The sequence below is a fragment of the Salmo salar genome, chromosome 08 (assembly GCF_965601325.2).
Source record: "Salmo salar chromosome 08, fSalSal1, whole genome shotgun sequence".
NCBI lineage: Eukaryota > Metazoa > Chordata > Actinopteri > Salmoniformes > Salmonidae > Salmo > Salmo salar.
The window spans coordinates 4,395,895-4,422,500 of NC_138298.1; the positions used below are offsets into that span (position 1 = coordinate 4,395,895).

Sequence of the window (26,606 nt, forward strand, 5' to 3'; positions counted from 1 at the left end):
AGATAAGCAGCTTGAACTTTGTGTCACTGAAAAAGTAGAAGAAATTACAAACACTGTTCCCATCACTTTTTAGCACAGGTAGTTGGATAAAATACAAACTTTATTTCCTTTCATCATTTGAACAGGGCAAAGGAGCATAAAGCACACACAAGCTGCATTCAGCAACAATATTCTTGTTTGTCTTATAAATACAAGGCAGATGCTAATTGAAAACACAAGGAAATTTGATCCTATTAAAAAGGCAGGAAGCTGCATTTTGTCAATTCATCATTAAATGCTTACTACAAGGCAGTGTTGCTGATGAAATAGTGCAAGAGCACACCCTCGTGGACAAAATGCTTACAGCACCTGGTATTCCCAGGCGGTCTCCCATCCAAGTACTAACCAGGCCCGACCCTGCTTAGCTTCCGAGATCAGACGAGATCGGGCGTACCCAGGCTGATATGGCCGTAAGCGAGAATCATTCTCTTGCTACAACATATATAGTCAAAGTGAGTCTGATAAAACAGACATTTAGTCAATTCATCATTAAACGCTTACTACAAGGCAGTGTTGCTGATGAAATAGTGCAAGAGCACACCCTCGTGGACAAAATGCTTACAGCACCTGGTATTCCCAGGCGGTCTCCCATCCAAGTACTAACCAGGCCCGACCCTGCTTAGCTTCCAAGATCAGACGAGATCGGGCGTACCCAGGCTGATATGGCCGTAAGCGAGAATCAATCTCTTGCTACAACATATATAGTCAAAGTGAGTCTGATAAAACAGACATTTAGTCAATTCATCATTAAATGCTTACTACAAGGCAGTGTTGCTGATGAAATAGTGCAAGAGCACACCCTCGTGGACAAAATGCTTACAGCACTTGGTATTCCCAGGCGGTCTCCCATCCAAGTACTAACCAGGCCCGACCCTGCTTAGCTTCCGAGATCAGACGAGATCGGGCGTACCCAGGCTGATATGGCCGTAAGCGAGAATCAATCTCTTGCTACAACATATATAGTCAAAGTGAGTCTGATAAAACAGACATTTAGTCAATTCATCATTAAACGCTTACTACAAGGCAGTGTTGCTGATGAAATAGTGCAAGAGCACACCCTCGTGGACAAAATGCTTACAGCACCTGGTATTCCCAGGCGGTCTCCCATCCAAGTACTAACCAGGCCCGACCCTGCTTAGCTTCCTAGATCAGACGAGATCGGGCGTACCCAGGCTGGTATGGCCGTAAGCGATAAACAATCTCTTGCTACAACATATATAGTCAAAGTGAGTGTGATAAACAGACATTGCATTTTCACCAATTAGATAAGCAGCTTGAACTTTCTGTCACTGAAAAAGTAGAAGAAATTACAAACACTGTTCCCATCACTTTTTAGCACAGGTAGTTGGATAAAATACAAACTTTATTTCCTTTCATCATTTGAACAGGCCAAAGGAGCATAAAGCACACACAAGCTGCATTCAGCAACAATATTCTTGTTTGTCTTATAAATACAAGGCAGATGCTAATTGAAAACACAAGGAAATTTGATCCTATTAAAAAGGCAGGAAGCTGCATTTTGTCAATTCATCATTAAATGCTTACTACAAGGCAGTGTTGCTGATGAAATAGTGCAAGAGCACACCCTCGTGGACAAAATGCTTACAGCACCTGGTATTCCCAGGCGGTCTCCCATCCAAGTACTAACCAGGCCCGACCCTGCTTAGCTTCCGAGATCAGACGAGATCGGGCGTACCCAGGCTGATATGGCCGTAAGCGAGAATTAATCTCTTGCTACAACATATATAGTCAAAGTGAGTCTGATAAAACAGACATTTAGTCAATTCATCATTAAATGCTTACTACAAGGCAGTGTTGCTGATGAAATAGTGCAAGAGCACACCCTCGTGGACAAAATATTTACAGCACCTGGTATTCCCAGGCGGTCTCCCATCCAAGTACTAACCAGGCCCAACCCTGCTTAGCTTCCTAGATCAGACGAGATCGGGCGTACCCAGGCTGGTATGGCCGTAAGCGAGAAACAATCTCTTGCTACAACATATATAGTCAAAGTGAGTGTGATAAACAGACATTGCATTTTCACCAATTAGATAAGCAGCTTGAACTTTGTGTCACTGAAAAAGTAGAAGAAATTACAAACACTGTTCCCATCACTTTTTAGCACAGGTAGTTGGATAAAATACAAACTTTATTTCCTTTCATCATTTGAACAGGGCAAAGGAGCATAAAGCACACACAAGCTGCATTCAGCAACAATATTCTTGTTTGTCTTATAAATACAAGGCAGATGCTAATTGAAAACACAAGGAAATTTGATCCTATTAAAAAGGCAGGAAGCTGCATTTTGTCAATTCATCATTAAATGCTTACTACAAGGCAGTGTTGCTGATGAAATAGTGCAAGAGCACACCCTCGTGGACAAAATGCTTACAGCACCTGGTATTCCCAGGCGGTCTCCCATCCAAGTACTAACCAGGCCCGACCCTGCTTAGCTTCCTAGATCAGACGAGATCGGGCGTACCCAGGCTGGTATGGCCGTAAGCGAGAAACAATCTCTTGCTACAACATATATAGTCAAAGTGAGTGTGATAAACAGACATTGCATTTTCACCAATTAGATAAGCAGCTTGAACTTTGTGTCACTGAAAAAGTAGAAGAAATTACAAACACTGTTCCCATCACTTTTTAGCACAGGTAGTTGGATAAAATACAAACTTTATTTCCTTTCATCATTTGAACAGGGCAAAGGAGCATAAAGCACACACAAGCTGCATTCAGCAACAATATTCTTGTTTGTCTTATAAATACAAGGCAGATGCTAATTGAAAACACAAGGAAATTTGATCCTATTAAAAAGGCAGGAAGCTGCATTTTGTCAATTCATCATTAAATGCTTACTACAAGGCAGTGTTGCTGATGAAATAGTGCAAGAGCACACCCTCGTGGACAAAATGCTTACAGCACCTGGTATTCCCAGGCGGTCTCCCATCCAAGTACTAACCAGGCCCGACCCTGCTTAGCTTCCTAGATCAGACGAGATCGGGCGTACCCAGGCTGGTATGGCCGTAAGCGAGAATCAATCTCTTGCTACAACATATATAGTCAAAGTGAGTGTGATAAACAGACATTGCATTTTCACCAATTAGATAAGCAGCTTGAACTTTGTGTCACTGAAAAAGTAGAAGAAATTACAAACACTGTTCCCATCACTTTTTAGCACAGGTAGTTGGATAAAATACAAACTTTATTTCCTTTCATCATTTGAACAGGCCAAAGGAGCATAAAGCACACACAAGCTGCATTCAGCAACAATATTCTTGTTTGTCTTATAAATACAAGGCAGATGCTAATTGAAAACACAAGGAAATTTGATCCTATTAAAAAGGCAGGAAGCTGCATTTTGTCAATTCATCATTAAATGCTTACTACAAGGCAGTGTTGCTGATGAAATAGTGCAAGAGCACACCCTCGTGGACAAAATGCTTACAGCACCTGGTATTCCCAGGCGGTCTCCCATCCAAGTACTAACCAGGCCCGACCCTGCTTATCTTCCGAGATCAGACGAGATCGGGCGTACCCAGGCTGATATGGCCGTAAGCGAGAATTAATCTCTTGCTACAACATATATAGTCAAAGTGAGTCTGATAAAACAGACATTTAGTCAATTCATCATTAAATGCTTACTACAAGGCAGTGTTGCTGATGAAATAGTGCAAGAGCACACCCTCGTGGACAAAATATTTACAGCACCTGGTATTCCCAGGCGGTCTCCCATCCAAGTACTAACCAGGCCCGACCCTGCTTAGCTTCCTAGATCAGACGAGATCGGGCGTACCCAGGCTGGTATGGCCGTAAGCGAGAAACAATCTCTTGCTACAACATATATAGTCAAAGTGAGTGTGATAAACAGACATTGCATTTTCACCAGTTAGATAAGCAGCTTGAACTTTGTGTCACTGAAAAAGTAGAAGAAATTACAAACACTGTTCCCATCACTTTTTAGCACAGGTAGTTGGATAAAATACAAACTTTATTTCCTTTCATCATTTGAACAGGGCAAAGGAGCATAAAGCACACACAAGCTGCATTCAGCAACAATATTCTTGTTTGTCTTATAAATACAAGGCAGATGCTAATTGAAAACACAAGGAAATTTGATCCTATTAAAAAGGCAGGAAGCTGCATTTTGTCAATTCATCATTAAATGCTTACTACAAGGCAGTGTTGCTGATGAAATAGTGCAAGAGCACACCCTCGTGGACAAAATGCTTACAGCACCTGGTATTCCCAGGCGGTCTCCCATCCAAGTACTAACCAGGCCCGACCCTGCTTAGCTTCCGAGATCAGACGAGATCGGGCGTACCCAGGCTGATATGGCCGTAAGCGAGAATTAATCTCTTGCTACCACATATATAGTCAAAGTGAGTCTGATAAAACAGACATTTAGTCAATTCATCATTAAATGCTTACTACAAGGCAGTGTTGCTGATGAAATAGTGCAAGAGCACACCCTCGTGGACAAAATATTTACAGCACCTGGTATTCCCAGGCGGTCTCCCATCCAAGTACTAACCAGGCCCGACCCTGCTTAGCTTCCTAGATCAGACGAGATCGGGCGTACCCAGGCTGGTATGGCCGTAAGCGAGAAACAATCTCTTGCTACAACATATATAGTCAAAGTGAGTGTGATAAACAGACATTGCATTTTCACCAATTAGATAAGCAGCTTGAACTTTGTGTCACTGAAAAAGTAGAAGAAATTACAAACACTGTTCCCATCACTTTTTAGCACAGGTAGTTGGATAAAATACAAACTTCATTTCCTTTCATCATTTGAACAGGGCAAAGGAGCATAAAGCACACACAAGCTGCATTCAGCAACAATATTCTTGTTTGTCTTATAAATACAAGGCAGATGCTAATTGAAAACACAAGGAAATTTGATCCTATTAAAAAGGCAGGAAGCTGCATTTTGTCAATTCATCATTAAATGCTTACTACAAGGCAGTGTTGCTGATGAAATAGTGCAAGAGCACACCCTCGTGGACAAAATGCTTACAGCACCTGGTATTCCCAGGCGGTCTCCCATCCAAGTACTAACCAGGCCCGACCCTGCTTAGCTTCCGAGATCAGACGAGATCGGGCGTACCCAGGCTGATATGGCCGTAAGCGAGAATCAATCTCTTGCTACAACATATATAGTCAAAGTGAGTCTGATAAAACAGACATTTAGTCAATTCATCATTAAATGCTTACTACAAGGCAGTGTTGCTGATGAAATAGTGCAAGAGCACACCCTCGTGGACAAAATGCTTACAGCACCTGGTATTCCCAGGCGGTCTCGCATCCAAGTACTAACCAGGCCCGACCCTGCTTAGCTTCCTAGATCAGACGAGATCGGGCGTACCCAGGCTGGTATGGCCGTAAGCGATAAACAATCTCTTGCTACAACATATATAGTCAAAGTGAGTGTGATAAACAGACATTGCATTTTCACCAATTAGATAAGCAGCTTGAACTTTGTGTCACTGAAAAAGTAGAAGAAATTACAAACACTGTTCCCATCACTTTTTAGCACAGGTAGTTGGATAAAATACAAACTTTATTTCCTTTCATCATTTGAACAGGCCAAAGGAGCATAAAGCACACACAAGCTGCATTCAGCAACAATATTCTTGTTTGTCTTATAAATACAAGGCAGATGCTAATTGAAAACACAAGGAAATTTGATCCTATTAAAAAGGCAGGAAGCTGCATTTTGTCAATTCATCATTAAATGCTTACTACAAGGCAGTGTTGCTGATGAAATAGTGCAAGAGCACACCCTCGTGGACAAAATGCTTACAGCACCTGGTATTCCCAGGCGGTCTCCCATCCAAGTACTAACCAGGCCCGACCCTGCTTAGCTTCCGAGATCAGACGAGATCGGGCGTACCCAGGCTGATATGGCCGTAAGCGAGAATTAATCTCTTGCTACAACATATATAGTCAAAGTGAGTCTGATAAAACAGACATTTAGTCAATTCATCATTAAATGCTTACTACAAGGCAGTGTTGCTGATGAAATAGTGCAAGAGCACACCCTCGTGGACAAAATATTTACAGCACCTGGTATTCCCAGGCGGTCTCCCATCCAAGTACTAACCAGGCCCGACCCTGCTTAGCTTCCTAGATCAGACGAGATCGGGCATACCCAGGCTGGTATGGCCGTAAGCGAGAAACAATCTCTTGCTACAACATATATAGTCAAAGTGAGTGTGATAAACAGACATTGCATTTTCACCAGTTAGATAAGCAGCTTGAACTTTGTGTCACTGAAAAAGTAGAAGAAATTACAAACACTGTTCCCATCACTTTTTAGCACAGGTAGTTGGATAAAATACAAACTTTATTTCCTTTCATCATTTGAACAGGGCAAAGGAGCATAAAGCACACACAAGCTGCATTCAGCAACAATATTCTTGTTTGTCTTATAAATACAAGGCAGATGCTAATTGAAAACACAAGGAAATTTGATCCTATTAAAAAGGCAGGAAGCTGCATTTTGTCAATTCATCATTAAATGCTTACTACAAGGCAGTGTTGCTGATGAAATAGTGCAAGAGCACACCCTCGTGGACAAAATGCTTACAGCACCTGGTATTCCCAGGCGGTCTCCCATCCAAGTACTAACCAGGCCCGACCCTGCTTAGCTTCCGAGATCAGACGAGATCGGGCGTACCCAGGCTGATATGGCCGTAAGCGAGAAACAATCTCTTGCTACAACATATATAGTCAAAGTGAGTCTGATAAAACAGACATTTAGTCAATTCATCATTAAATGCTTACTACAAGGCAGTGTTGCTGATGAAATAGTGCAAGAGCACACCCTCGTGGACAAAATATTTACAGCACCTGGTATTCCCAGGCGGTCTCCCATCCAAGTACTAACCAGGCCCGACCCTGCTTAGCTTCCTAGATCAGACGAGATCGGGCGTACCCAGGCTGGTATGGCCGTAAGCGATAAACAATCTCTTGCTACAACATATATAGTCAAAGTGAGTGTGATAAACAGACATTGCATTTTCACCAATTAGATAAGCAGCTTGAACTTTGTGTCACTGAAAAAGTAGAAGAAATTACAAACACTGTTCCCATCACTTTTTAGCACAGGTAGTTGGATAAAATACAAACTTTATTTCCTTTCATCATTTGAACAGGCCAAAGGAGCATAAAGCACACACAAGCTGCATTCAGCAACAATATTCTTGTTTGTCTTATAAATACAAGGCAGATGCTAATTGAAAACACAAGGAAATTTGATCCTATTAAAAAGGCAGGAAGCTGCATTTTGTCAATTCATCATTAAATGCTTACTACAAGGCAGTGTTGCTGATGAAATAGTGCAAGAGCACACCCTCGTGGACAAAATGCTTACAGCACCTGGTATTCCCAGGCGGTCTCCCATCCAAGTACTAACCAGGCCCGACCCTGCTTAGCTTCCGAGATCAGACGAGATCGGGCGTACCCAGGCTGATATGGCCGTAAGCGAGAAACAATCTCTTGCTACAACATATATAGTCAAAGTGAGTCTGATAAAACAGACATTTAGTCAATTCATCATTAAATGCTTACTACAAGGCAGTGTTGCTGATGAAATAGTGCAAGAGCACACCCTCGTGGACAAAATATTTACAGCACCTGGTATTCCCAGGCGGTCTCCCATCCAAGTACTAACCAGGCCCGACCCTGCTTAGCTTCCTAGATCAGACGAGATCGGGCGTACCCAGGCTGGTATGGCCGTAAGCGATAAACAATCTCTTGCTACAACATATATAGTCAAAGTGAGTGTGATAAACAGACATTGCATTTTCACCAATTAGATAAGCAGCTTGAACTTTGTGTCACTGAAAAAGTAGAAGAAATTACAAACACTGTTCCCATCACTTTTTAGCACAGGTAGTTGGATAAAATACAAACTTTATTTCCTTTCATCATTTGAACAGGCCAAAGGAGCATAAAGCACACACAAGCTGCATTCAGCAACAATATTCTTGTTTGTCTTATAAATACAAGGCAGATGCTAATTGAAAACACAAGGAAATTTGATCCTATTAAAAAGGCAGGAAGCTGCATTTTGTCAATTCATCATTAAATGCTTACTACAAGGCAGTGTTGCTGATGAAATAGTGCAAGAGCACACCCTCGTGGACAAAATGCTTACAGCACCTGGTATTCTCAGGCGGTCTCCCATCCAAGTACTAACCAGGCCCGACCCTGCTTAGCTTCCGAGATCAGACGAGATCGGGCGTACCCAGGCTGATATGGCCGTAAGCGAGAATTAATCTCTTGCTACAACATATATAGTCAAAGTGAGTCTGATAAAACAGACATTTAGTCAATTCATCATTAAATGCTTACTACAAGGCAGTGTTGCTGATGAAATAGTGCAAGAGCACACCCTCGTGGACAAAATATTTACAGCACCTGGTATTCCCAGGCGGTCTCCCATCCAAGTACTAACCAGGCCCGACCCTGCTTAGCTTCCTAGATCAGACGAGATCGGGCGTACCCAGGCTGGTATGGCCGTAAGCGAGAAACAATCTCTTGCTACAACATATATAGTCAAAGTGAGTGTGATAAACAGACATTGCATTTTCACCAATTAGATAAGCAGCTTGAACTTTGTGTCACTGAAAAAGTAGAAGAAATTACAAACACTGTTCCCATCACTTTTTAGCACGGGTAGTTGGATAAAATACAAACTTCATTTCCTTTCATCATTTGAACAGGGCAAAGGAGCATAAAGCACACACAAGCTGCATTCAGCAACAATATTCTTGTTTGTCTTATAAATACAAGGCAGATGCTAATTGAAAACACAAGGAAATTTGATCCTATTAAAAAGGCAGGAAGCTGCATTTTGTCAATTCATCATTAAATGCTTACTACAAGGCAGTGTTGCTGATGAAATAGTGCAAGAGCACACCCTCGTGGACAAAATGCTTACAGCACCTGGTATTCCCAGGCGGTCTCCCATCCAAGTACTAACCAGGCCCGACCCTGCTTAGCTTCCGAGATCAGACGAGATCGGGCGTACCCAGGCTGATATGGCCGTAAGCGAGAATTAATCTCTTGCTACAACATATATAGTCAAAGTGAGTCTGATAAAACAGACATTTAGTCAATTCATCATTAAATGCTTACTACAAGGCAGTGTTGCTGATGAAATAGTGCAAGAGCACACCCTCGTGGACAAAATATTTACAGCACCTGGTATTCCCAGGCGGTCTCCCATCCAAGTACTAACCAGGCCCGACCCTGCTTAGCTTCCTAGATCAGACGAGATCGGGCGTACCCAGGCTGGTATGGCCGTAAGCGAGAAACAATCTCTTGCTACAACATATATAGTCAAAGTGAGTGTGATAAACAGACATTGCATTTTCACCAGTTAGATAAGCAGCTTGAACTTTGTGTCACTGAAAAAGTAGAAGAAATTACAAACACTGTTCCCATCACTTTTTAGCACAGGTAGTTGGATAAAATACAAACTTTATTTCCTTTCATCATTTGAACAGGGCAAAGGAGCATAAAGCACACACAAGCTGCATTCAGCAACAATATTCTTGTTTGTCTTATAAATACAAGGCAGATGCTAATTGAAAACACAAGGAAATTTGATCCTATTAAAAAGGCAGGAAGCTGCATTTTGTCAATTCATCATTAAATGCTTACTACAAGGCAGTGTTGCTGATGAAATAGTGCAAGAGCACACCCTCGTGGACAAAATGCTTACAGCACCTGGTATTCCCAGGCGGTCTCCCATCCAAGTACTAACCAGGCCCGACCCTGCTTAGCTTCCGAGATCAGACGAGATCGGGCGTACCCAGGCTGATATGGCCGTAAGCGAGAAACAATCTCTTGCTACAACATATATAGTCAAAGTGAGTCTGATAAAACAGACATTTAGTCAATTCATCATTAAATGCTTACTACAAGGCAGTGTTGCTGATGAAATAGTGCAAGAGCACACCCTCGTGGACAAAATATTTACAGCACCTGGTATTCCCAGGCGGTCTCCCATCCAAGTACTAACCAGGCCCGACCCTGCTTAGCTTCCTAGATCAGACGAGATCGGGCGTACCCAGGCTGGTATGGCCGTAAGCGATAAACAATCTCTTGCTACAACATATATAGTCAAAGTGAGTGTGATAAACAGACATTGCATTTTCACCAATTAGATAAGCAGCTTGAACTTTGTGTCACTGAAAAAGTAGAAGAAATTACAAACACTGTTCCCATCACTTTTTAGCACAGGTAGTTGGATAAAATACAAACTTTATTTCCTTTCATCATTTGAACAGGCCAAAGGAGCATAAAGCACACACAAGCTGCATTCAGCAACAATATTCTTGTTTGTCTTATAAATACAAGGCAGATGCTAATTGAAAACACAAGGAAATTTGATCCTATTAAAAAGGCAGGAAGCTGCATTTTGTCAATTCATCATTAAATGCTTACTACAAGGCAGTGTTGCTGATGAAATAGTGCAAGAGCACACCCTCGTGGACAAAATGCTTACAGCACCTGGTATTCCCAGGCGGTCTCCCATCCAAGTACTAACCAGGCCCGACCCTGCTTAGCTTCCGAGATCAGACGAGATCGGGCGTACCCAGGCTGATATGGCCGTAAGCGAGAAACAATCTCTTGCTACAACATATATAGTCAAAGTGAGTCTGATAAAACAGACATTTAGTCAATTCATCATTAAATGCTTACTACAAGGCAGTGTTGCTGATGAAATAGTGCAAGAGCACACCCTCGTGGACAAAATATTTACAGCACCTGGTATTCCCAGGCGGTCTCCCATCCAAGTACTAACCAGGCCCGACCCTGCTTAGCTTCCTAGATCAGACGAGATCGGGCGTACCCAGGCTGGTATGGCCGTAAGCGATAAACAATCTCTTGCTACAACATATATAGTCAAAGTGAGTGTGATAAACAGACATTGCATTTTCACCAATTAGATAAGCAGCTTGAACTTTGTGTCACTGAAAAAGTAGAAGAAATTACAAACACTGTTCCCATCACTTTTTAGCACAGGTAGTTGGATAAAATACAAACTTTATTTCCTTTCATCATTTGAACAGGCCAAAGGAGCATAAAGCACACACAAGCTGCATTCAGCAACAATATTCTTGTTTGTCTTATAAATACAAGGCAGATGCTAATTGAAAACACAAGGAAATTTGATCCTATTAAAAAGGCAGGAAGCTGCATTTTGTCAATTCATCATTAAATGCTTACTACAAGGCAGTGTTGCTGATGAAATAGTGCAAGAGCACACCCTCGTGGACAAAATGCTTACAGCACCTGGTATTCCCAGGCGGTCTCCCATCCAAGTACTAACCAGGCCCGACCCTGCTTAGCTTCCGAGATCAGACGAGATCGGGCGTACCCAGGCTGATATGGCCGTAAGCGAGAATTAATCTCTTGCTACAACATATATAGTCAAAGTGAGTCTGATAAAACAGACATTTAGTCAATTCATCATTAAATGCTTACTACAAGGCAGTGTTGCTGATGAAATAGTGCAAGAGCACACCCTCGTGGACAAAATATTTACAGCACCTGGTATTCCCAGGCGGTCTCCCATCCAAGTACTAACCAGGCCCGACCCTGCTTAGCTTCCTAGATCAGACGAGATCGGGCGTACCCAGGCTGGTATGGCCGTAAGCGAGAAACAATCTCTTGCTACAACATATATAGTCAAAGTGAGTGTGATAAACAGACATTGCATTTTCACCAATTAGATAAGCAGCTTGAACTTTGTGTCACTGAAAAAGTAGAAGAAATTACAAACACTGTTCCCATCACTTTTTAGCACGGGTAGTTGGATAAAATACAAACTTCATTTCCTTTCATCATTTGAACAGGGCAAAGGAGCATAAAGCACACACAAGCTGCATTCAGCAACAATATTCTTGTTTGTCTTATAAATACAAGGCAGATGCTAATTGAAAACACAAGGAAATTTGATCCTATTAAAAAGGCAGGAAGCTGCATTTTGTCAATTCATCATTAAATGCTTACTACAAGGCAGTGTTGCTGATGAAATAGTGCAAGAGCACACCCTCGTGGACAAAATGCTTACAGCACCTGGTATTCCCAGGCGGTCTCCCATCCAAGTACTAACCAGGCCCGACCCTGCTTAGCTTCCGAGATCAGACGAGATCGGGCGTACCCAGGCTGATATGGCCGTAAGCGAGAATCAATCTCTTGCTACAACATATATAGTCAAAGTGAGTCTGATAAAACAGACATTTAGTCAATTCATCATTAAATGCTTACTACAAGGCAGTGTTGCTGATGAAATAGTGCAAGAGCACACCCTCGTGGACAAAATGCTTACAGCACCTGGTATTCCCAGGCGGTCTCCCATCCAAGTACTAACCAGGCCCGACCCTGCTTAGCTTCCTAGATCAGACGAGATCGGGCGTACCCAGGCTGGTATGGCCGTAAGCGATAAACAATCTCTTGCTACAACATATATAGTCAAAGTGAGTGTGATAAACAGACATTGCATTTTCACCAATTAGATAAGCAGCTTGAACTTTGTGTCACTGAAAAAGTAGAAGAAATTACAAACACTGTTCCCATCACTTTTTAGCACAGGTAGTTGGATAAAATACAAACTTTATTTCCTTTCATCATTTGAACAGGCCAAAGGAGCATAAAGCACACACAAGCTGCATTCAGCAACAATATTCTTGTTTGTCTTATAAATACAAGGCAGATGCTAATTGAAAACACAAGGAAATTTGATCCTATTAAAAAGGCAGGAAGCTGCATTTTGTCAATTAATCATTAAATGCTTACTACAAGGCAGTGTTGCTGATGAAATAGTGCAAGAGCACACCCTCGTGGACAAAATGCTTACAGCACCTGGTATTCCCAGGCGGTCTCCCATCCAAGTACTAACCAGGCCCGACCCTGCTTAGCTTCCGAGATCAGACGAGATCGGGCGTACCCAGGCTGATATGGCCGTAAGCGAGAATGAATCTCTTGCTACAACATATATAGTCAAAGTGAGTCTGATAAAACAGACATTTAGTCAATTCATCATTAAATGCTTACTACAAGGCAGTGTTGCTGATGAAATAGTGCAAGAGCACACCCTCGTGGACAAAATATTTACAGCACCTGGTATTCCCAGGCGGTCTCCCATCCAAGTACTAACCAGGCCCGACCCTGCTTAGCTTCCTAGATCAGACGAGATCGGGCGTACCCAGGCTGGTATGGCCGTAAGCGAGAAACAATCTCTTGCTACAACATATATAGTCAAAGTGAGTGTGATAAACAGACATTGCATTTTCACCAGTTAGATAAGCAGCTTGAACTTTGTGTCACTGAAAAAGTAGAAGAAATTACAAACACTGTTCCCATCACTTTTTAGCACAGGTAGTTGGATAAAATACAAACTTTATTTCCTTTCATCATTTGAACAGGGCAAAGGAGCATAAAGCACACACAAGCTGCATTCAGCAACAATATTCTTGTTTGTCTTATAAATACAAGGCAGATGCTAATTGAAAACACAAGGAAATTTGATCCTATTAAAAAGGCAGGAAGCTGCATTTTGTCAATTCATCATTAAATGCTTACTACAAGGCAGTGTTGCTGATGAAATAGTGCAAGAGCACACCCTCGTGGACAAAATGCTTACAGCACCTGGTATTCCCAGGCGGTCTCCCATCCAAGTACTAACCAGGCCCGACCCTGCTTAGCTTCCGAGATCAGACGAGATCGGGCGTACCCAGGCTGATATGGCCGTAAGCGAGAAACAATCTCTTGCTACAACATATATAGTCAAAGTGAGTGTGATAAACAGACATTGCATTTTCACCAATTAGATAAGCAGCTTGAACTTTGTGTCACTGAAAAAGTAGAAGAAATTACAAACACTGTTCCCATCACTTTTTAGCACAGGTAGTTGGATAAAATACAAACTTTATTTCCTTTCATCATTTGAACAGGCCAAAGGAGCATAAAGCACACACAAGCTGCATTCAGCAACAATATTCTTGTTTGTCTTATAAATACAAGGCAGATGCTAATTGAAAACACAAGGAAATTTGATCCTATTAAAAAGGCAGGAAGCTGCATTTTGTCAATTCATCATTAAATGCTTACTACAAGGCAGTGTTGCTGATGAAATAGTGCAAGAGCACACCCTCGTGGACAAAATGCTTACAGCACCTGGTATTCCCAGGCGGTCTCCCATCCAAGTACTAACCAGGCCCGACCCTGCTTAGCTTCCGAGATCAGACGAGATCGGGCGTACCCAGGCTGATATGGCCGTAAGCGAGAATTAATCTCTTGCTACAACATATATAGTCAAAGTGAGTCTGATAAAACAGACATTTAGTCAATTCATCATTAAATGCTTACTACAAGGCAGTGTTGCTGATGAAATAGTGCAAGAGCACACCCTCGTGGACAAAATGCTTACAGCACCTGGTATTCCCAGGCGGTCTCCCATCCAAGTACTAACCAGGCCCGACCCTGCTTAGCTTCCTAGATCAGACGAGATCGGGCGTACCCAGGCTGGTATGGCCGTAAGCGATAAACAATCTCTTGCTACAACATATATAGTCAAAGTGAGTGTGATAAACAGACATTGCATTTTCACCAATTAGATAAGCAGCTTGAACTTTGTGTCACTGAAAAAGTAGAAGAAATTACAAACACTGTTCCCATCACTTTTTAGCACAGGTAGTTGGATAAAATACAAACTTTATTTCCTTTCATCATTTGAACAGGCCAAAGGAGCATAAAGCACACACAAGCTGCATTCAGCAACAATATTCTTGTTTGTCTTATAAATACAAGGCAGATGCTAATTGAAAACACAAGGAAATTTGATCCTATTAAAAAGGCAGGAAGCTGCATTTTGTCAATTCATCATTAAATGCTTACTACAAGGCAGTGTTGCTGATGAAATAGTGCAAGAGCACACCCTCGTGGACAAAATGCTTACAGCACCTGGTATTCCCAGGCGGTCTCCCATCCAAGTACTAACCAGGCCCGACCCTGCTTAGCTTCCGAGATCAGACGAGATCGGGCGTACCCAGGCTGATATGGCCGTAAGCGAGAATTAATCTCTTGCTACAACATATATAGTCAAAGTGAGTCTGATAAAACAGACATTTAGTCAATTCATCATTAAATGCTTACTACAAGGCAGTGTTGCTGATGAAATAGTGCAAGAGCACACCCTCGTGGACAAAATGCTTACAGCACCTGGTATTCCCAGGCGGTCTCCTATCCAAGTACTAACCAGGCCCGACCCTGCTTAGCTTCCTAGATCAGACGAGATCGGGCGTACCCAGGCTGGTATGGCCGTAAGCGATAAACAATCTCTTGCTACAACATATATAGTCAAAGTGAGTGTGATAAACAGACATTGCATTTTCACCAATTAGATAAGCAGCTTGAACTTTGTGTCACTGAAAAAGTAGAAGAAATTACAAACACTGTTCCCATCACTTTTTAGCACAGGTAGTTGGATAAAATACAAACTTTATTTCCTTTCATCATTTGAACAGGCCAAAGGAGCATAAAGCACACACAAGCTGCATTCAGCAACAATATTCTTGTTTGTCTTATAAATACAAGGCAGATGCTAATTGAAAACACAAGGAAATTTGATCCTATTAAAAAGGCAGGAAGCTGCATTTTGTCAATTCATCATTAAATGCTTACTACAAGGCAGTGTTGCTGATGAAATAGTGCAAGAGCACACCCTCGTGGACAAAATGCTTACAGCACCTGGTATTCCCAGGCGGTCTCCCATCCAAGTACTAACCAGGCCCGACCCTGCTTAGCTTCCGAGATCAGACGAGATCGGGCGTACCCAGGCTGATATGGCCGTAAGCGAGAATTAATCTCTTGCTACAACATATATAGTCAAAGTGAGTCTGATAAAACAGACATTTAGTCAATTCATCATTAAATGCTTACTACAAGGCAGTGTTGCTGATGAAATAGTGCAAGAGCACACCCTCGTGGACAAAATATTTACAGCACCTGGTATTCCCAGGCGGTCTCCCATCCAAGTACTAACCAGGCCCGACCCTGCTTAGCTTCCTAGATCAGACGAGATCGGGCGTACCCAGGCTGGTATGGCCGTAAGCGAGAAACAATCTCTTGCTACAACATATATAGTCAAAGTGAGTGTGATAAACAGACATTGCATTTTCACCAGTTAGATAAGCAGCTTGAACTTTGTGTCACTGAAAAAGTAGAAGAAATTACAAACACTGTTCCCATCACTTTTTAGCACAGGTAGTTGGATAAAATACAAACTTTATTTCCTTTCATCATTTGAACAGGGCAAAGGAGCATAAAGCACACACAAGCTGCATTCAGCAACAATATTCTTGTTTGTCTTATAAATACAAGGCAGATGCTAATTGAAAACACAAGGAAATTTGATCCTATTAAAAAGGCAGGAAGCTGCATTTTGTCAATTCATCATTAAATGCTTACTACAAGGCAGTGTTGCTGATGAAATAGTGCAAGAGCACACCCTCGTGGACAAAATGCTTACAGCACCTGGTATTCCCAGGCGGTCTCCCATCCAAGTACTAACCAGGCCCGACCCTGCTTAGCTTCCGAGATCAGACGAGATCGGGCGTACCCAGGCTGATATGGCCGTAAGCGAGAATTAATCTCTTGCTACAACATATATAGTCAAAGTGAGTCTGATAAAACAGACATTTAGTCAATTCATCATTAAATGCTTACTACAAGGCAGTGTTGCTGATGAAATAGTGCAAGAGCACACCCTCGTGGACAAAATATTTACAGCACCTGGTATTCCCAGGCGGTCTCCCATCCAAGTACTAACCAGGCCCGACCCTGCTTAGCTTCCTAGATCAGACGAGATCGGGCGTACCCAGGCTGGTATGGCCGTAAGCGAGAAACAATCTCTTGCTACAACATATATAGTCAAAGTGAGTGTGATAAACAGACATTGCATTTTCACCAGTTAGATAAGCAGCTTGAACTTTGTGTCACTGAAAAAGTAGAAGAAATTACAAACACTGTTCCCATCACTTTTTAGCACAGGTAGTTGGATAAAATACAAACTTTATTTCCTTTCATCATTTGAACAGGGCAAAGGAGCATAAAGCACACACAAGCTGCATTCAGCAACAATATTCTTGTTTGTCTTATAAATACAAGGCAGATGCTAATTGAAAACACAAGGAAATTTGATCCTATTAAAAAGGCAGGAAGCTGCATTTTGTCAATTCATCATTAAATGCTTACTACAAGGCAGTGTTGCTGATGAAATAGTGCAAGAGCACACCCTCGTGGACAAAATGCTTACAGCACCTGGTATTCCCAGGCGGTCTCCCATCCAAGTACTAACCAGGCCCGACCCTGCTTAGCTTCCGAGATCAGACGAGATCGGGCGTACCCAGGCTGATATGGCCGTAAGCGAGAAACAATCTCTTGCTACAACATATATAGTCAAAGTGAGTCTGATAAAACAGACATTTAGTCAATTCATCATTAAATGCTTACTACAAGGCAGTGTTGCTGATGAAATAGTGCAAGAGCACACCCTCGTGGACAAAATATTTACAGCACCTGGTATTCCCAGGCGGTCTCCCATCCAAGTACTAACCAGGCCCGACCCTGCTTAGCTTCCTAGATCAGACGAGATCGGGCGTACCCAGGCTGGTATGGCCGTAAGCGAGAAACAATCTCTTGCTACAACATATATAGTCAAAGTGAGTGTGATAAACAGACATTGCATTTTCACCAGTTAGATAAGCAGCTTGAACTTTGTGTCACTGAAAAAGTAGAAGAAATTACAAACACTGTTCCCATCACTTTTTAGCACAGGTAGTTGGATAAAATACAAACTTTATTTCCTTTCATCATTTGAACAGGGCAAAGGAGCATAAAGCACACACAAGCTGCATTCAGCAACAATATTCTTGTTTGTCTTATAAATACAAGGCAGATGCTAATTGAAAACACAAGGAAATTTGATCCTATTAAAAAGGCAGGAAGCTGCATTTTGTCAATTCATCATTAAATGCTTACTACAAGGCAGTGTTGCTGATGAAATAGTGCAAGAGCACACCCTCGTGGACAAAATGCTTACAGCACCTGGTATTCCCAGGCGGTCTCCCATCCAAGTACTAACCAGGCCCGACCCTGCTTAGCTTCCGAGATCAGACGAGATCGGGCATACCCAGGCTGATATGGCCGTAAGCGAGAAACAATCTCTTGCTACAACATATATAGTCAAAGTGAGTCTGATAAAACAGACATTTAGTCAATTCATCATTAAATGCTTACTACAAGGCAGTGTTGCTGATGAAATAGTGCAAGAGCACACCCTCGTGGACAAAATATTTACAGCACCTGGTATTCCCAGGCGGTCTCCCATCCAAGTACTAACCAGGCCCGACCCTGCTTAGCTTCCTAGATCAGACGAGATCGGGCGTACCCAGGCTGGTATGGCCGTAAGCGATAAACAATCTCTTGCTACAACATATATAGTCAAAGTGAGTGTGATAAACAGACATTGCATTTTCACCAATTAGATAAGCAGCTTGAACTTTGTGTCACTGAAAAAGTAGAAGAAATTACAAACACTGTTCCCATCACTTTTTAGCACAGGTAGTTGGATAAAATACAAACTTTATTTCCTTTCATCATTTGAACAGGCCAAAGGAGCATAAAGCACACACAAGCTGCATTCAGCAACAATATTCTTGTTTGTCTTATAAATACAAGGCAGATGCTAATTGAAAACACAAGGAAATTTGATCCTATTAAAAAGGCAGGAAGCTGCATTTTGTCAATTCATCATTAAATGCTTACTACAAGGCAGTGTTGCTGATGAAATAGTGCAAGAGCACACCCTCGTGGACAAAATGCTTACAGCACCTGGTATTCCCAGGCGGTCTCCCATCCAAGTACTAACCAGGCCCGACCCTGCTTAGCTTCCGAGATCAGACGAGATCGGGCGTACCCAGGCTGATATGGCCGTAAGCGAGAATTAATCTCTTGCTACAACATATATAGTCAAAGTGAGTCTGATAAAACAGACATTTAGTCAATTCATCATTAAATGCTTACTACAAGGCAGTGTTGCTGATGAAATAGTGCAAGAGCACACCCTCGTGGACAAAATATTTACAGCACCTGGTATTCCCAGGCGGTCTCCCATCCAAGTACTAACCAGGCCCGACCCTGCTTAGCGTCCTAGATCAGACGAGATCGGGCGTACCCAGGCTGGTATGGCCGTAAGCGATAAACAATCTCTTGCTACAACATATATAGTCAAAGTGAGTGTGATAAACAGACATTGCATTTTCACCAATTAGATAAGCAGCTTGAACTTTGTGTCACTGAAAAAGTAGAAGAAATTACAAACACTGTTCCCATCACTTTTTAGCACAGGTAGTTGGATAAAATACAAACTTTATTTCCTTTCATCATTTGAACAGGCCAAAGGAGCATAAAGCACACACAAGCTGCATTCAGCAACAATATTCTTGTTTGTCTTATAAATACAAGGCAGATGCTAATTGAAAACACAAGGAAATTTGATCCTATTAAAAAGGCAGGAAGCTGCATTTTGTCAATTCATCATTAAATGCTTACTACAAGGCAGTGTTGCTGATGAAATAGTGCAAGAGCACACCCTCGTGGACAAAATGCTTACAGCACCTGGTATTCCCAGGCGGTCTCCCATCCAAGTACTAACCAGGCCCGACCCTGCTTAGCTTCCGAGATCAGACGAGATCGGGCGTACCCAGGCTGATATGGCCGTAAGCGAGAATTAATCTCTTGCTACAACATATATAGTCAAAGTGAGTCTGATAAAACAGACATTTAGTCAATTCATCATTAAATGCTTACTACAAGGCAGTGTTGCTGATGAAATAGTGCAAGAGCACACCCTCGTGGACAAAATATTTACAGCACCTGGTATTCCCAGGCGGTCTCCCATCCAAGTACTAACCAGGCCCGACCCTGCTTAGCTTCCTAGATCAGACGAGATCGGGCGTACCCAGGCTGGTATGGCCGTAAGCGATAAACAATCTCTTGCTACAACATATATAGTCAAAGTGAGTGTGATAAACAGACATTGCATTTTCACCAATTAGATAAGCAGCTTGAACTTTGTGTCACTGAAAAAGTAGAAGAAATTACAAACACTGTTCCCATCACTTTTTAGCACAGGTAGTTGGATAAAATACAAACTTTATTTCCTTTCATCATTTGAACAGGCCAAAGGAGCATAAAGCACACACAAGCTGCATTCAGCAACAATATTCTTGTTTGTCTTATAAATACAAGGCAGATGCTAATTGAAAACACAAGGAAATTTGATCCTATTAAAAAGGCAGGAAGCTGCATTTTGTCAATTCATCATTAAATGCTTACTACAAGGCAGTGTTGCTGATGAAATAGTGCAAGAGCACACCCTCGTGGACAAAATGCTTACAGCACCTGGTATTCCCAGGCGGTCTCCCATCCAAGTACTAACCAGGCCCGACCCTGCTTAGCTTCCGAGATCAGACGAGATCGGGCGTACCCAGGCTGATATGGCCGTAAGCGAGAATTAATCTCTTGCTACAACATATATAGTCAAAGTGAGTCTGATAAAACAGACATTTAGTCAATTCATCATTAAATGCTTACTACAAGGCAGTGTTGCTGATGAAATAGTGCAAGAGCACACCCTCGTGGACAAAATATTTACAGCACCTGGTATTCCCAGGCGGTCTCCCATCCAAGTACTAACCAGGCCCGACCCTGCTTAGCTTCCTAGATCAGACGAGATCGGGCGTACCCAGGCTGGTATGGCCGTAAGCGTGAAACAATCTCTTGCTACAACATATATAGTCAAAGTGAGTGTGATAAACAGACATTGCATTTTCACCAGTTAGATAAGCAGCTTGAACTTTGTGTCACTGAAAAAGTAGAAGAAATTACAAACACTGTTCCCATCACTTTTTAGCACAGGTAGTTGGATAAAATACAAACTTTATTTCCTTTCATCATTTGAACAGGGCAAAGGAGCATAAAGCACACACAAGCTGCATTCAGCAACAATATTCTTGTTTGTCTTATAAATACAAGGCAGATGCTAATTGAAAACACAAGGAAATTTGATCCTATTAAAAAGGCAGGAAGCTGCATTTTGTCAATTCATCATTAAATGCTTACTACAAGGCAGTGTTGCTGATGAAATAGTGCAAGAGCACACCCTCGTGGACAAAATGCTTACAGCACCTGGTATTCCCAGGCGGTCTCCCATCCAAGTACTAACCAGGCCCGACCCTGCTTAGCTTCCGAGATCAGACGAGATCGGGCGTACCCAGGCTGATATGGCCGTAAGCGAGAATTAATCTCTTGCTACAACATATATAGTCAAAGTGAGTCTGATAAAACAGACATTTAGTCAATTCATCATTAAATGCTTACTACAAGGCAGTGTTGCTGATGAAATAGTGCAAGAGCACACCCTCGTGGACAAAATATTTACAGCACCTGGTATTCCCAGGCGGTCTCCCATCCAAGTACTAACCAGGCCCGACCCTGCTTAGCTTCCTAGATCAGACGAGATCGGGCGTACCCAGGCTGGTATGGCCGTAAGCGAGAAACAATCTCTTGCTACAACATATATAGTCAAAGTGAGTGTGATAAACAGACATTGCATTTTCACCAGTTAGATAAGCAGCTTGAACTTTGTGTCACTGAAAAAGTAGAAGAAATTACAAACACTGTTCCCATCACTTTTTAGCACAGGTAGTTGGATAAAATACAAACTTTATTTCCTTTCATCATTTGAACAGGGCAAAGGAGCATAAAGCACACACAAGCTGCATTCAGCAACAATATTCTTGTTTGTCTTATAAATACAAGGCAGATGCTAATTGAAAACACAAGGAAATTTGATCCTATTAAAAAGGCAGGAAGCTGCATTTTGTCAATTCATCATTAAATGCTTACTACAAGGCAGTGTTGCTGATGAAATAGTGCAAGAGCACACCCTCGTGGACAAAATGCTTACAGCACCTGGTATTCCCAGGCGGTCTCCCATCCAAGTACTAACCAGGCCCGACCCTGCTTAGCTTCCGAGATCAGACGAGATCGGGCGTACCCAGGCTGATATGGCCGTAAGCGAGAAACAATCTCTTGCTACAACATATATAGTCAAAGTGAGTCTGATAAAACAGACATTTAGTCAATTCATCATTAAATGCTTACTACAAGGCAGTGTTGCTGATGAAATAGTGCAAGAGCACACCCTCGTGGACAAAATATTTACAGCACCTGGTATTCCCAGGCGGTCTCCCATCCAAGTACTAACCAGGCCCGACCCTGCTTAGCTTCCTAGATCAGACGAGATCGGGCGTACCCAGGCTGGTATGGCCGTAAGCGATAAACAATCTCTTGCTACAACATATATAGTCAAAGTGAGTGTGATAAACAGACATTGCATTTTCACCAATTAGATAAGCAGCTTGAACTTTGTGTCACTGAAAAAGTAGAAGAAATTACAAACACTGTTCCCATCACTTTTTAGCACAGGTAGTTGGATAAAATACAAACTTTATTTCCTTTCATCATTTGAACAGGCCAAAGGAGCATAAAGCACACACAAGCTGCATTCAGCAACAATATTCTTGTTTGTCTTATAAATACAAGGCAGATGCTAATTGAAAACACAAGGAAATTTGATCCTATTAAAAAGGCAGGAAGCTGCATTTTGTCAATTCATCATTAAATGCTTACTACAAGGCAGTGTTGCTGATGAAATAGTGCAAGAGCACACCCTCGTGGACAAAATGCTTACAGCACCTGGTATTCCCAGGCGGTCTCCCATCCAAGTACTAACCAGGCCCGACCCTGCTTAGCTTCCGAGATCAGACGAGATCGGGCGTACCCAGGCTGATATGGCCGTAAGCGAGAATTAATCTCTTGCTACAACATATATAGTCAAAGTGAGTCTGATAAAACAGACATTTAGTCAATTCATCATTAAATGCTTACTACAAGGCAGTGTTGCTGATGAAATAGTGCAAGAGCACACCCTCGTGGACAAAATGCTTACAGCACCTGGTATTCCCAGGCGGTCTCCCATCCAAGTACTAACCAGGCCCGACCCTGCTTAGCTTCCTAGATCAGACGAGATCGGGCGTACCCAGGCTGGTATGGCCGTAAGCGATAAACAATCTCTTGCTACAACATATATAGTCAAAGTGAGTGTGATAAACAGACATTGCATTTTCACCAATTAGATAAGCAGCTTGAACTTTGTGTCACTGAAAAAGTAGAAGAAATTACAAACACTGTTCCCATCACTTTTTAGCACAGGTAGTTGGATAAAATACAAACTTTATTTCCTTTCATCATTTGAACAGGCCAAAGGAGCATAAAGCACACACAAGCTGCATTCAGCAACAATATTCTTGTTTGTCTTATAAATACAAGGCAGATGCTAATTGAAAACACAAGGAAATTTGATCCTATTAAAAAGGCAGGAAGCTGCATTTTGTCAATTCATCATTAAATGCTTACTACAAGGCAGTGTTGCTGATGAAATAGTGCAAGAGCACACCCTCGTGGACAAAATGCTTACAGCACCTGGTATTCCCAGGCGGTCTCCCATCCAAGTACTAACCAGGCCCGACCCTGCTTAGCTTCCGAGATCAGACGAGATCGGGCGTACCCAGGCTGATATGGCCGTAAGCGAGAATTAATCTCTTGCTACAACATATATAGTCAAAGTGAGTCTGATAAAACAGACATTTAGTCAATTCATCATTAAATGCTTACTACAAGGCAGTGTTGCTGATGAAATAGTGCAAGAGCACACCCTCGTGGACAAAATATTTACAGCACCTGGTATTCCCAGGCGGTCTCCCATCCAAGTACTAACCAGGCCCGACCCTGCTTAGCTTCCTAGATCAGACGAGATCGGGCGTACCCAGGCTGGTATGGCCGTAAGCGAGAAACAATCTCTTGCTACAACATATATAGTCAAAGTGAGTGTGATAAACAGACATTGCATTTTCACCAGTTAGATAAGCAGCTTGAACTTTGTGTCACTGAAAAAGTAGAAGAAATTACAAACACTGTTCCCATCACTTTTTAGCACAGGTAGTTGGATAAAATACTAACTTTATTTCCTTTCATCATTTGAACAGGGCAAAGGAGCATAAAGCACACACAAGCTGCATTCAGCAACAATATTCTTGTTTGTCTTATAAATACAAGGCAGATGCTAATTGAAAACACAAGGAAATTTGATCCTATTAAAAAGGCAGGAAGCTGCATTTTGTCAATTCATCATTAAATGCTTACTACAAGGCAGTGTTGCTGATGAAATAGTGCAAGAGCACACCCTCGTGGACAAAATGCTTACAGCACCTGGTATTCCCAGGCGGTCTCCCATCCAAGTACTAACCAGGCCCGACCCTGCTTAGCTTCCGAGATCAGACGAGATCGGGCGTACCCAGGCTGATATGGCCGTAAGCGAGAAACAATCTCTTGCTACAACATATATAGTCAAAGTGAGTCTGATAAAACAGACATTTAGTCAATTCATCATTAAATGCTTACTACAAGGCAGTGTTGCTGATGAAATAGTGCAAGAGCACACCCTCGTGGACAAAATATTTACAGCACCTGGTATTCCCAGGCGGTCTCCCATCCAAGTACTAACCAGGCCCGACCCTGCTTAGCTTCCTAGATCAGACGAGATCGGGCGTACCCAGGCTGGTATGGCCGTAAGCGATAAACAATCTCTTGCTACAACATATATAGTCAAAGTGAGTGTGATAAACAGACATTGCATTTTCACCAATTAGATAAGCAGCTTGAACTTTGTGTCACTGAAAAAGTAGAAGAAATTACAAACACTGTTCCCATCACTTTTTAGCACAGGTAGTTGGATAAAATACAAACTTTATTTCCTTTCATCATTTGAACAGGCCAAAGGAGCATAAAGCACACACAAGCTGCATTCAGCAACAATATTCTTGTTTGTCTTATAAATACAAGGCAGATGCTAATTGAAAACACAAGGAAATTTGATCCTATTAAAAAGGCAGGAAGCTGCATTTTGTCAATTCATCATTAAATGCTTACTACAAGGCAGTGTTGCTGATGAAATAGTGCAAGAGCACACCCTCGTGGACAAAATGCTTACAGCACCTGGTATTCCCAGGCGGTCTCCCATCCAAGTACTAACCAGGCCCGACCCTGCTTAGCTTCCGAGATCAGACGAGATCGGGCGTACCCAGGCTGATATGGCCGTAAGCGAGAATTAATCTCTTGCTACAACATATATAGTCAAAGTGAGTCTGATAAAACAGACATTTAGTCAATTCATCATTAAATGCTTACTACAAGGCAGTGTTGCTGATGAAATAGTGCAAGAGCACACCCTCGTGGACAAAATGCTTACAGCACCTGGTATTCCCAGGCGGTCTCCCATCCAAGTACTAACCAGGCCCGACCCTGCTTAGCTTCCTAGATCAGACGAGATCGGGCGTACCCAGGCTGGTATGGCCGTAAGCGATAAACAATCTCTTGCTACAACATATATAGTCAAAGTGAGTGTGATAAACAGACATTGCATTTTCACCAATTAGATAAGCAGCTTGAACTTTGTGTCACTGAAAAAGTAGAAGAAATTACAAACACTGTTCCCATCACTTTTTAGCACAGGTAGTTGGATAAAATACAAACTTTATTTCCTTTCATCATTTGAACAGGCCAAAGGAGCATAAAGCACACACAAGCTGCATTCAGCAACAATATTCTTGTTTGTCTTATAAATACAAGGCAGATGCTAATTGAAAACACAAGGAAATTTGATCCTATTAAAAAGGCAGGAAGCTGCATTTTGTCAATTCATCATTAAATGCTTACTACAAGGCAGTGTTGCTGATGAAATAGTGCAAGAGCACACCCTCGTGGACAAAATGCTTACAGCACCTGGTATTCCCAGGCGGTCTCCCATCCAAGTACTAACCAGGCCCGACCCTGCTTAGCTTCCGAGATCAGACGAGATCGGGCGTACCCAGGCTGATATGGCCGTAAGCGAGAATTAATCTCTTGCTACAACATATATAGTCAAAGTGAGTCTGATAAAACAGACATTTAGTCAATTCATCATTAAATGCTTACTACAAGGCAGTGTTGCTGATGAAATAGTGCAAGAGCACACCCTCGTGGACAAAATATTTACAGCACCTGGTATTCCCAGGCGGTCTCCCATCCAAGTACTAACCAGGCCCGACCCTGCTTAGCTTCCTAGATCAGACGAGATCGGGCGTACCCAGGCTGGTATGGCCGTAAGCGAGAAACAATCTCTTGCTACAACATATATAGTCAAAGTGAGTGTGATAAACAGACATTGCATTTTCACCAGTTAGATAAGCAGCTTGAACTTTGTGTCACTGAAAAAGTAGAAGAAATTACAAACACTGTTCCCATCACTTTTTAGCACAGGTAGTTGGATAAAATACAAACTTTATTTCCTTTCATCATTTGAACAGGGCAAAGGAGCATAA

General features: G+C 42.1%; 64 non-coding genes and 3 pseudogenes across 64 annotated transcripts; all 67 read right to left on the reverse strand.

The window, feature by feature from the left end:
* Positions 1–336: 336 nt before the first annotated feature.
* LOC145883417 (5S ribosomal RNA) lies at positions 337–455 on the reverse strand. Its single transcript, XR_014394992.1, has one exon. It is a non-coding gene; the product is annotated as a 5S ribosomal RNA (ribosomal RNA).
* A 139-nt stretch (positions 456–594) lies between these two features.
* Positions 595–713, reverse strand: LOC145886792 (5S ribosomal RNA). The gene has a single exon (XR_014398378.1). It is a non-coding gene; the product is annotated as a 5S ribosomal RNA (ribosomal RNA).
* Positions 714–852: 139 nt separating this feature from the next.
* LOC145887647 (5S ribosomal RNA) lies at positions 853–971 on the reverse strand. Its single transcript, XR_014399238.1, has one exon. It is a non-coding gene; the product is annotated as a 5S ribosomal RNA (ribosomal RNA).
* A 139-nt stretch (positions 972–1,110) lies between these two features.
* Positions 1,111–1,229, reverse strand: LOC145886873 (5S ribosomal RNA). Its single transcript, XR_014398460.1, has one exon. It is a non-coding gene; the product is annotated as a 5S ribosomal RNA (ribosomal RNA).
* Positions 1,230–1,638: 409 nt separating this feature from the next.
* Positions 1,639–1,757, reverse strand: LOC145883418 (5S ribosomal RNA). The gene has a single exon (XR_014394993.1). It is a non-coding gene; the product is annotated as a 5S ribosomal RNA (ribosomal RNA).
* Positions 1,758–1,896: 139 nt separating this feature from the next.
* Positions 1,897–2,015, reverse strand: LOC145852030 (5S ribosomal RNA). Its single transcript, XR_014373884.1, has one exon. It is a non-coding gene; the product is annotated as a 5S ribosomal RNA (ribosomal RNA).
* Positions 2,016–2,424: 409 nt separating this feature from the next.
* LOC145886874 (5S ribosomal RNA) lies at positions 2,425–2,543 on the reverse strand. Its single transcript, XR_014398461.1, has one exon. It is a non-coding gene; the product is annotated as a 5S ribosomal RNA (ribosomal RNA).
* A 409-nt stretch (positions 2,544–2,952) lies between these two features.
* Positions 2,953–3,071, reverse strand: LOC145886875 (5S ribosomal RNA). Its single transcript, XR_014398462.1, has one exon. It is a non-coding gene; the product is annotated as a 5S ribosomal RNA (ribosomal RNA).
* Positions 3,072–3,480: 409 nt separating this feature from the next.
* LOC145884882 (5S ribosomal RNA) lies at positions 3,481–3,599 on the reverse strand. Its single transcript, XR_014396462.1, has one exon. It is a non-coding gene; the product is annotated as a 5S ribosomal RNA (ribosomal RNA).
* A 139-nt stretch (positions 3,600–3,738) lies between these two features.
* On the reverse strand, positions 3,739–3,857 carry LOC145852434 (5S ribosomal RNA). The gene has a single exon (XR_014374290.1). It is a non-coding gene; the product is annotated as a 5S ribosomal RNA (ribosomal RNA).
* Positions 3,858–4,266: 409 nt separating this feature from the next.
* Positions 4,267–4,385, reverse strand: LOC145883419 (5S ribosomal RNA). Its single transcript, XR_014394994.1, has one exon. It is a non-coding gene; the product is annotated as a 5S ribosomal RNA (ribosomal RNA).
* A 139-nt stretch (positions 4,386–4,524) lies between these two features.
* Positions 4,525–4,643, reverse strand: LOC145852435 (5S ribosomal RNA). The gene has a single exon (XR_014374291.1). It is a non-coding gene; the product is annotated as a 5S ribosomal RNA (ribosomal RNA).
* A 409-nt stretch (positions 4,644–5,052) lies between these two features.
* Positions 5,053–5,171, reverse strand: LOC145883420 (5S ribosomal RNA). Its single transcript, XR_014394995.1, has one exon. It is a non-coding gene; the product is annotated as a 5S ribosomal RNA (ribosomal RNA).
* A 139-nt stretch (positions 5,172–5,310) lies between these two features.
* Positions 5,311–5,429, reverse strand: LOC145852755 (uncharacterized; annotated as a pseudogene).
* Positions 5,430–5,838: 409 nt separating this feature from the next.
* On the reverse strand, positions 5,839–5,957 carry LOC145883422 (5S ribosomal RNA). Its single transcript, XR_014394997.1, has one exon. It is a non-coding gene; the product is annotated as a 5S ribosomal RNA (ribosomal RNA).
* A 139-nt stretch (positions 5,958–6,096) lies between these two features.
* On the reverse strand, positions 6,097–6,215 carry LOC145852875 (uncharacterized; annotated as a pseudogene).
* A 409-nt stretch (positions 6,216–6,624) lies between these two features.
* On the reverse strand, positions 6,625–6,743 carry LOC145883423 (5S ribosomal RNA). The gene has a single exon (XR_014394998.1). It is a non-coding gene; the product is annotated as a 5S ribosomal RNA (ribosomal RNA).
* Positions 6,744–6,882: 139 nt separating this feature from the next.
* Positions 6,883–7,001, reverse strand: LOC145852436 (5S ribosomal RNA). Its single transcript, XR_014374292.1, has one exon. It is a non-coding gene; the product is annotated as a 5S ribosomal RNA (ribosomal RNA).
* Positions 7,002–7,410: 409 nt separating this feature from the next.
* Positions 7,411–7,529, reverse strand: LOC145883424 (5S ribosomal RNA). The gene has a single exon (XR_014394999.1). It is a non-coding gene; the product is annotated as a 5S ribosomal RNA (ribosomal RNA).
* A 139-nt stretch (positions 7,530–7,668) lies between these two features.
* Positions 7,669–7,787, reverse strand: LOC145852437 (5S ribosomal RNA). Its single transcript, XR_014374293.1, has one exon. It is a non-coding gene; the product is annotated as a 5S ribosomal RNA (ribosomal RNA).
* Positions 7,788–8,196: 409 nt separating this feature from the next.
* On the reverse strand, positions 8,197–8,315 carry LOC145884704 (5S ribosomal RNA). Its single transcript, XR_014396283.1, has one exon. It is a non-coding gene; the product is annotated as a 5S ribosomal RNA (ribosomal RNA).
* Positions 8,316–8,454: 139 nt separating this feature from the next.
* On the reverse strand, positions 8,455–8,573 carry LOC145852438 (5S ribosomal RNA). Its single transcript, XR_014374294.1, has one exon. It is a non-coding gene; the product is annotated as a 5S ribosomal RNA (ribosomal RNA).
* A 409-nt stretch (positions 8,574–8,982) lies between these two features.
* On the reverse strand, positions 8,983–9,101 carry LOC145883425 (5S ribosomal RNA). The gene has a single exon (XR_014395000.1). It is a non-coding gene; the product is annotated as a 5S ribosomal RNA (ribosomal RNA).
* A 139-nt stretch (positions 9,102–9,240) lies between these two features.
* LOC145852439 (5S ribosomal RNA) lies at positions 9,241–9,359 on the reverse strand. Its single transcript, XR_014374295.1, has one exon. It is a non-coding gene; the product is annotated as a 5S ribosomal RNA (ribosomal RNA).
* Positions 9,360–9,768: 409 nt separating this feature from the next.
* Positions 9,769–9,887, reverse strand: LOC145883426 (5S ribosomal RNA). The gene has a single exon (XR_014395001.1). It is a non-coding gene; the product is annotated as a 5S ribosomal RNA (ribosomal RNA).
* Positions 9,888–10,026: 139 nt separating this feature from the next.
* LOC145852440 (5S ribosomal RNA) lies at positions 10,027–10,145 on the reverse strand. Its single transcript, XR_014374296.1, has one exon. It is a non-coding gene; the product is annotated as a 5S ribosomal RNA (ribosomal RNA).
* Positions 10,146–10,554: 409 nt separating this feature from the next.
* On the reverse strand, positions 10,555–10,673 carry LOC145883427 (5S ribosomal RNA). Its single transcript, XR_014395002.1, has one exon. It is a non-coding gene; the product is annotated as a 5S ribosomal RNA (ribosomal RNA).
* A 139-nt stretch (positions 10,674–10,812) lies between these two features.
* Positions 10,813–10,931, reverse strand: LOC145852441 (5S ribosomal RNA). Its single transcript, XR_014374297.1, has one exon. It is a non-coding gene; the product is annotated as a 5S ribosomal RNA (ribosomal RNA).
* Positions 10,932–11,340: 409 nt separating this feature from the next.
* On the reverse strand, positions 11,341–11,459 carry LOC145883428 (5S ribosomal RNA). Its single transcript, XR_014395003.1, has one exon. It is a non-coding gene; the product is annotated as a 5S ribosomal RNA (ribosomal RNA).
* Positions 11,460–11,598: 139 nt separating this feature from the next.
* Positions 11,599–11,717, reverse strand: LOC145852442 (5S ribosomal RNA). The gene has a single exon (XR_014374298.1). It is a non-coding gene; the product is annotated as a 5S ribosomal RNA (ribosomal RNA).
* A 409-nt stretch (positions 11,718–12,126) lies between these two features.
* On the reverse strand, positions 12,127–12,245 carry LOC145883429 (5S ribosomal RNA). Its single transcript, XR_014395004.1, has one exon. It is a non-coding gene; the product is annotated as a 5S ribosomal RNA (ribosomal RNA).
* Positions 12,246–12,384: 139 nt separating this feature from the next.
* LOC145886876 (5S ribosomal RNA) lies at positions 12,385–12,503 on the reverse strand. Its single transcript, XR_014398463.1, has one exon. It is a non-coding gene; the product is annotated as a 5S ribosomal RNA (ribosomal RNA).
* A 409-nt stretch (positions 12,504–12,912) lies between these two features.
* On the reverse strand, positions 12,913–13,031 carry LOC145883430 (5S ribosomal RNA). The gene has a single exon (XR_014395005.1). It is a non-coding gene; the product is annotated as a 5S ribosomal RNA (ribosomal RNA).
* Positions 13,032–13,170: 139 nt separating this feature from the next.
* On the reverse strand, positions 13,171–13,289 carry LOC145852444 (5S ribosomal RNA). The gene has a single exon (XR_014374300.1). It is a non-coding gene; the product is annotated as a 5S ribosomal RNA (ribosomal RNA).
* Positions 13,290–13,698: 409 nt separating this feature from the next.
* LOC145883431 (5S ribosomal RNA) lies at positions 13,699–13,817 on the reverse strand. The gene has a single exon (XR_014395006.1). It is a non-coding gene; the product is annotated as a 5S ribosomal RNA (ribosomal RNA).
* Positions 13,818–14,226: 409 nt separating this feature from the next.
* Positions 14,227–14,345, reverse strand: LOC145883433 (5S ribosomal RNA). Its single transcript, XR_014395008.1, has one exon. It is a non-coding gene; the product is annotated as a 5S ribosomal RNA (ribosomal RNA).
* Positions 14,346–14,484: 139 nt separating this feature from the next.
* Positions 14,485–14,603, reverse strand: LOC145886877 (5S ribosomal RNA). The gene has a single exon (XR_014398464.1). It is a non-coding gene; the product is annotated as a 5S ribosomal RNA (ribosomal RNA).
* Positions 14,604–15,012: 409 nt separating this feature from the next.
* On the reverse strand, positions 15,013–15,131 carry LOC145883434 (5S ribosomal RNA). The gene has a single exon (XR_014395009.1). It is a non-coding gene; the product is annotated as a 5S ribosomal RNA (ribosomal RNA).
* A 139-nt stretch (positions 15,132–15,270) lies between these two features.
* On the reverse strand, positions 15,271–15,389 carry LOC145851968 (5S ribosomal RNA). Its single transcript, XR_014373821.1, has one exon. It is a non-coding gene; the product is annotated as a 5S ribosomal RNA (ribosomal RNA).
* A 409-nt stretch (positions 15,390–15,798) lies between these two features.
* On the reverse strand, positions 15,799–15,917 carry LOC145883435 (5S ribosomal RNA). Its single transcript, XR_014395010.1, has one exon. It is a non-coding gene; the product is annotated as a 5S ribosomal RNA (ribosomal RNA).
* Positions 15,918–16,056: 139 nt separating this feature from the next.
* On the reverse strand, positions 16,057–16,175 carry LOC145852445 (5S ribosomal RNA). Its single transcript, XR_014374301.1, has one exon. It is a non-coding gene; the product is annotated as a 5S ribosomal RNA (ribosomal RNA).
* Positions 16,176–16,584: 409 nt separating this feature from the next.
* On the reverse strand, positions 16,585–16,703 carry LOC145883436 (5S ribosomal RNA). The gene has a single exon (XR_014395011.1). It is a non-coding gene; the product is annotated as a 5S ribosomal RNA (ribosomal RNA).
* Positions 16,704–16,842: 139 nt separating this feature from the next.
* LOC145852446 (5S ribosomal RNA) lies at positions 16,843–16,961 on the reverse strand. Its single transcript, XR_014374302.1, has one exon. It is a non-coding gene; the product is annotated as a 5S ribosomal RNA (ribosomal RNA).
* Positions 16,962–17,370: 409 nt separating this feature from the next.
* LOC145883437 (5S ribosomal RNA) lies at positions 17,371–17,489 on the reverse strand. The gene has a single exon (XR_014395012.1). It is a non-coding gene; the product is annotated as a 5S ribosomal RNA (ribosomal RNA).
* A 139-nt stretch (positions 17,490–17,628) lies between these two features.
* Positions 17,629–17,747, reverse strand: LOC145852447 (5S ribosomal RNA). Its single transcript, XR_014374303.1, has one exon. It is a non-coding gene; the product is annotated as a 5S ribosomal RNA (ribosomal RNA).
* Positions 17,748–18,156: 409 nt separating this feature from the next.
* On the reverse strand, positions 18,157–18,275 carry LOC145885756 (5S ribosomal RNA). Its single transcript, XR_014397340.1, has one exon. It is a non-coding gene; the product is annotated as a 5S ribosomal RNA (ribosomal RNA).
* A 139-nt stretch (positions 18,276–18,414) lies between these two features.
* Positions 18,415–18,533, reverse strand: LOC145852448 (5S ribosomal RNA). Its single transcript, XR_014374304.1, has one exon. It is a non-coding gene; the product is annotated as a 5S ribosomal RNA (ribosomal RNA).
* A 409-nt stretch (positions 18,534–18,942) lies between these two features.
* LOC145883438 (5S ribosomal RNA) lies at positions 18,943–19,061 on the reverse strand. Its single transcript, XR_014395013.1, has one exon. It is a non-coding gene; the product is annotated as a 5S ribosomal RNA (ribosomal RNA).
* Positions 19,062–19,200: 139 nt separating this feature from the next.
* On the reverse strand, positions 19,201–19,319 carry LOC145852939 (uncharacterized; annotated as a pseudogene).
* A 409-nt stretch (positions 19,320–19,728) lies between these two features.
* LOC145883439 (5S ribosomal RNA) lies at positions 19,729–19,847 on the reverse strand. Its single transcript, XR_014395014.1, has one exon. It is a non-coding gene; the product is annotated as a 5S ribosomal RNA (ribosomal RNA).
* Positions 19,848–19,986: 139 nt separating this feature from the next.
* LOC145852449 (5S ribosomal RNA) lies at positions 19,987–20,105 on the reverse strand. The gene has a single exon (XR_014374305.1). It is a non-coding gene; the product is annotated as a 5S ribosomal RNA (ribosomal RNA).
* Positions 20,106–20,514: 409 nt separating this feature from the next.
* On the reverse strand, positions 20,515–20,633 carry LOC145883440 (5S ribosomal RNA). Its single transcript, XR_014395015.1, has one exon. It is a non-coding gene; the product is annotated as a 5S ribosomal RNA (ribosomal RNA).
* A 139-nt stretch (positions 20,634–20,772) lies between these two features.
* LOC145852450 (5S ribosomal RNA) lies at positions 20,773–20,891 on the reverse strand. The gene has a single exon (XR_014374306.1). It is a non-coding gene; the product is annotated as a 5S ribosomal RNA (ribosomal RNA).
* Positions 20,892–21,300: 409 nt separating this feature from the next.
* On the reverse strand, positions 21,301–21,419 carry LOC145883441 (5S ribosomal RNA). Its single transcript, XR_014395016.1, has one exon. It is a non-coding gene; the product is annotated as a 5S ribosomal RNA (ribosomal RNA).
* Positions 21,420–21,558: 139 nt separating this feature from the next.
* LOC145852451 (5S ribosomal RNA) lies at positions 21,559–21,677 on the reverse strand. The gene has a single exon (XR_014374307.1). It is a non-coding gene; the product is annotated as a 5S ribosomal RNA (ribosomal RNA).
* Positions 21,678–22,086: 409 nt separating this feature from the next.
* LOC145883442 (5S ribosomal RNA) lies at positions 22,087–22,205 on the reverse strand. The gene has a single exon (XR_014395017.1). It is a non-coding gene; the product is annotated as a 5S ribosomal RNA (ribosomal RNA).
* A 139-nt stretch (positions 22,206–22,344) lies between these two features.
* LOC145852452 (5S ribosomal RNA) lies at positions 22,345–22,463 on the reverse strand. Its single transcript, XR_014374308.1, has one exon. It is a non-coding gene; the product is annotated as a 5S ribosomal RNA (ribosomal RNA).
* A 409-nt stretch (positions 22,464–22,872) lies between these two features.
* On the reverse strand, positions 22,873–22,991 carry LOC145883444 (5S ribosomal RNA). The gene has a single exon (XR_014395019.1). It is a non-coding gene; the product is annotated as a 5S ribosomal RNA (ribosomal RNA).
* A 139-nt stretch (positions 22,992–23,130) lies between these two features.
* LOC145886878 (5S ribosomal RNA) lies at positions 23,131–23,249 on the reverse strand. Its single transcript, XR_014398465.1, has one exon. It is a non-coding gene; the product is annotated as a 5S ribosomal RNA (ribosomal RNA).
* Positions 23,250–23,658: 409 nt separating this feature from the next.
* On the reverse strand, positions 23,659–23,777 carry LOC145883445 (5S ribosomal RNA). The gene has a single exon (XR_014395020.1). It is a non-coding gene; the product is annotated as a 5S ribosomal RNA (ribosomal RNA).
* A 139-nt stretch (positions 23,778–23,916) lies between these two features.
* LOC145852453 (5S ribosomal RNA) lies at positions 23,917–24,035 on the reverse strand. The gene has a single exon (XR_014374309.1). It is a non-coding gene; the product is annotated as a 5S ribosomal RNA (ribosomal RNA).
* A 409-nt stretch (positions 24,036–24,444) lies between these two features.
* LOC145883446 (5S ribosomal RNA) lies at positions 24,445–24,563 on the reverse strand. The gene has a single exon (XR_014395021.1). It is a non-coding gene; the product is annotated as a 5S ribosomal RNA (ribosomal RNA).
* Positions 24,564–24,702: 139 nt separating this feature from the next.
* On the reverse strand, positions 24,703–24,821 carry LOC145852455 (5S ribosomal RNA). The gene has a single exon (XR_014374311.1). It is a non-coding gene; the product is annotated as a 5S ribosomal RNA (ribosomal RNA).
* A 409-nt stretch (positions 24,822–25,230) lies between these two features.
* LOC145883447 (5S ribosomal RNA) lies at positions 25,231–25,349 on the reverse strand. The gene has a single exon (XR_014395022.1). It is a non-coding gene; the product is annotated as a 5S ribosomal RNA (ribosomal RNA).
* A 139-nt stretch (positions 25,350–25,488) lies between these two features.
* Positions 25,489–25,607, reverse strand: LOC145886879 (5S ribosomal RNA). Its single transcript, XR_014398466.1, has one exon. It is a non-coding gene; the product is annotated as a 5S ribosomal RNA (ribosomal RNA).
* A 409-nt stretch (positions 25,608–26,016) lies between these two features.
* On the reverse strand, positions 26,017–26,135 carry LOC145883448 (5S ribosomal RNA). The gene has a single exon (XR_014395023.1). It is a non-coding gene; the product is annotated as a 5S ribosomal RNA (ribosomal RNA).
* A 139-nt stretch (positions 26,136–26,274) lies between these two features.
* LOC145852456 (5S ribosomal RNA) lies at positions 26,275–26,393 on the reverse strand. The gene has a single exon (XR_014374312.1). It is a non-coding gene; the product is annotated as a 5S ribosomal RNA (ribosomal RNA).
* Between the last annotated feature and the right edge of the window lie 213 nt (positions 26,394–26,606).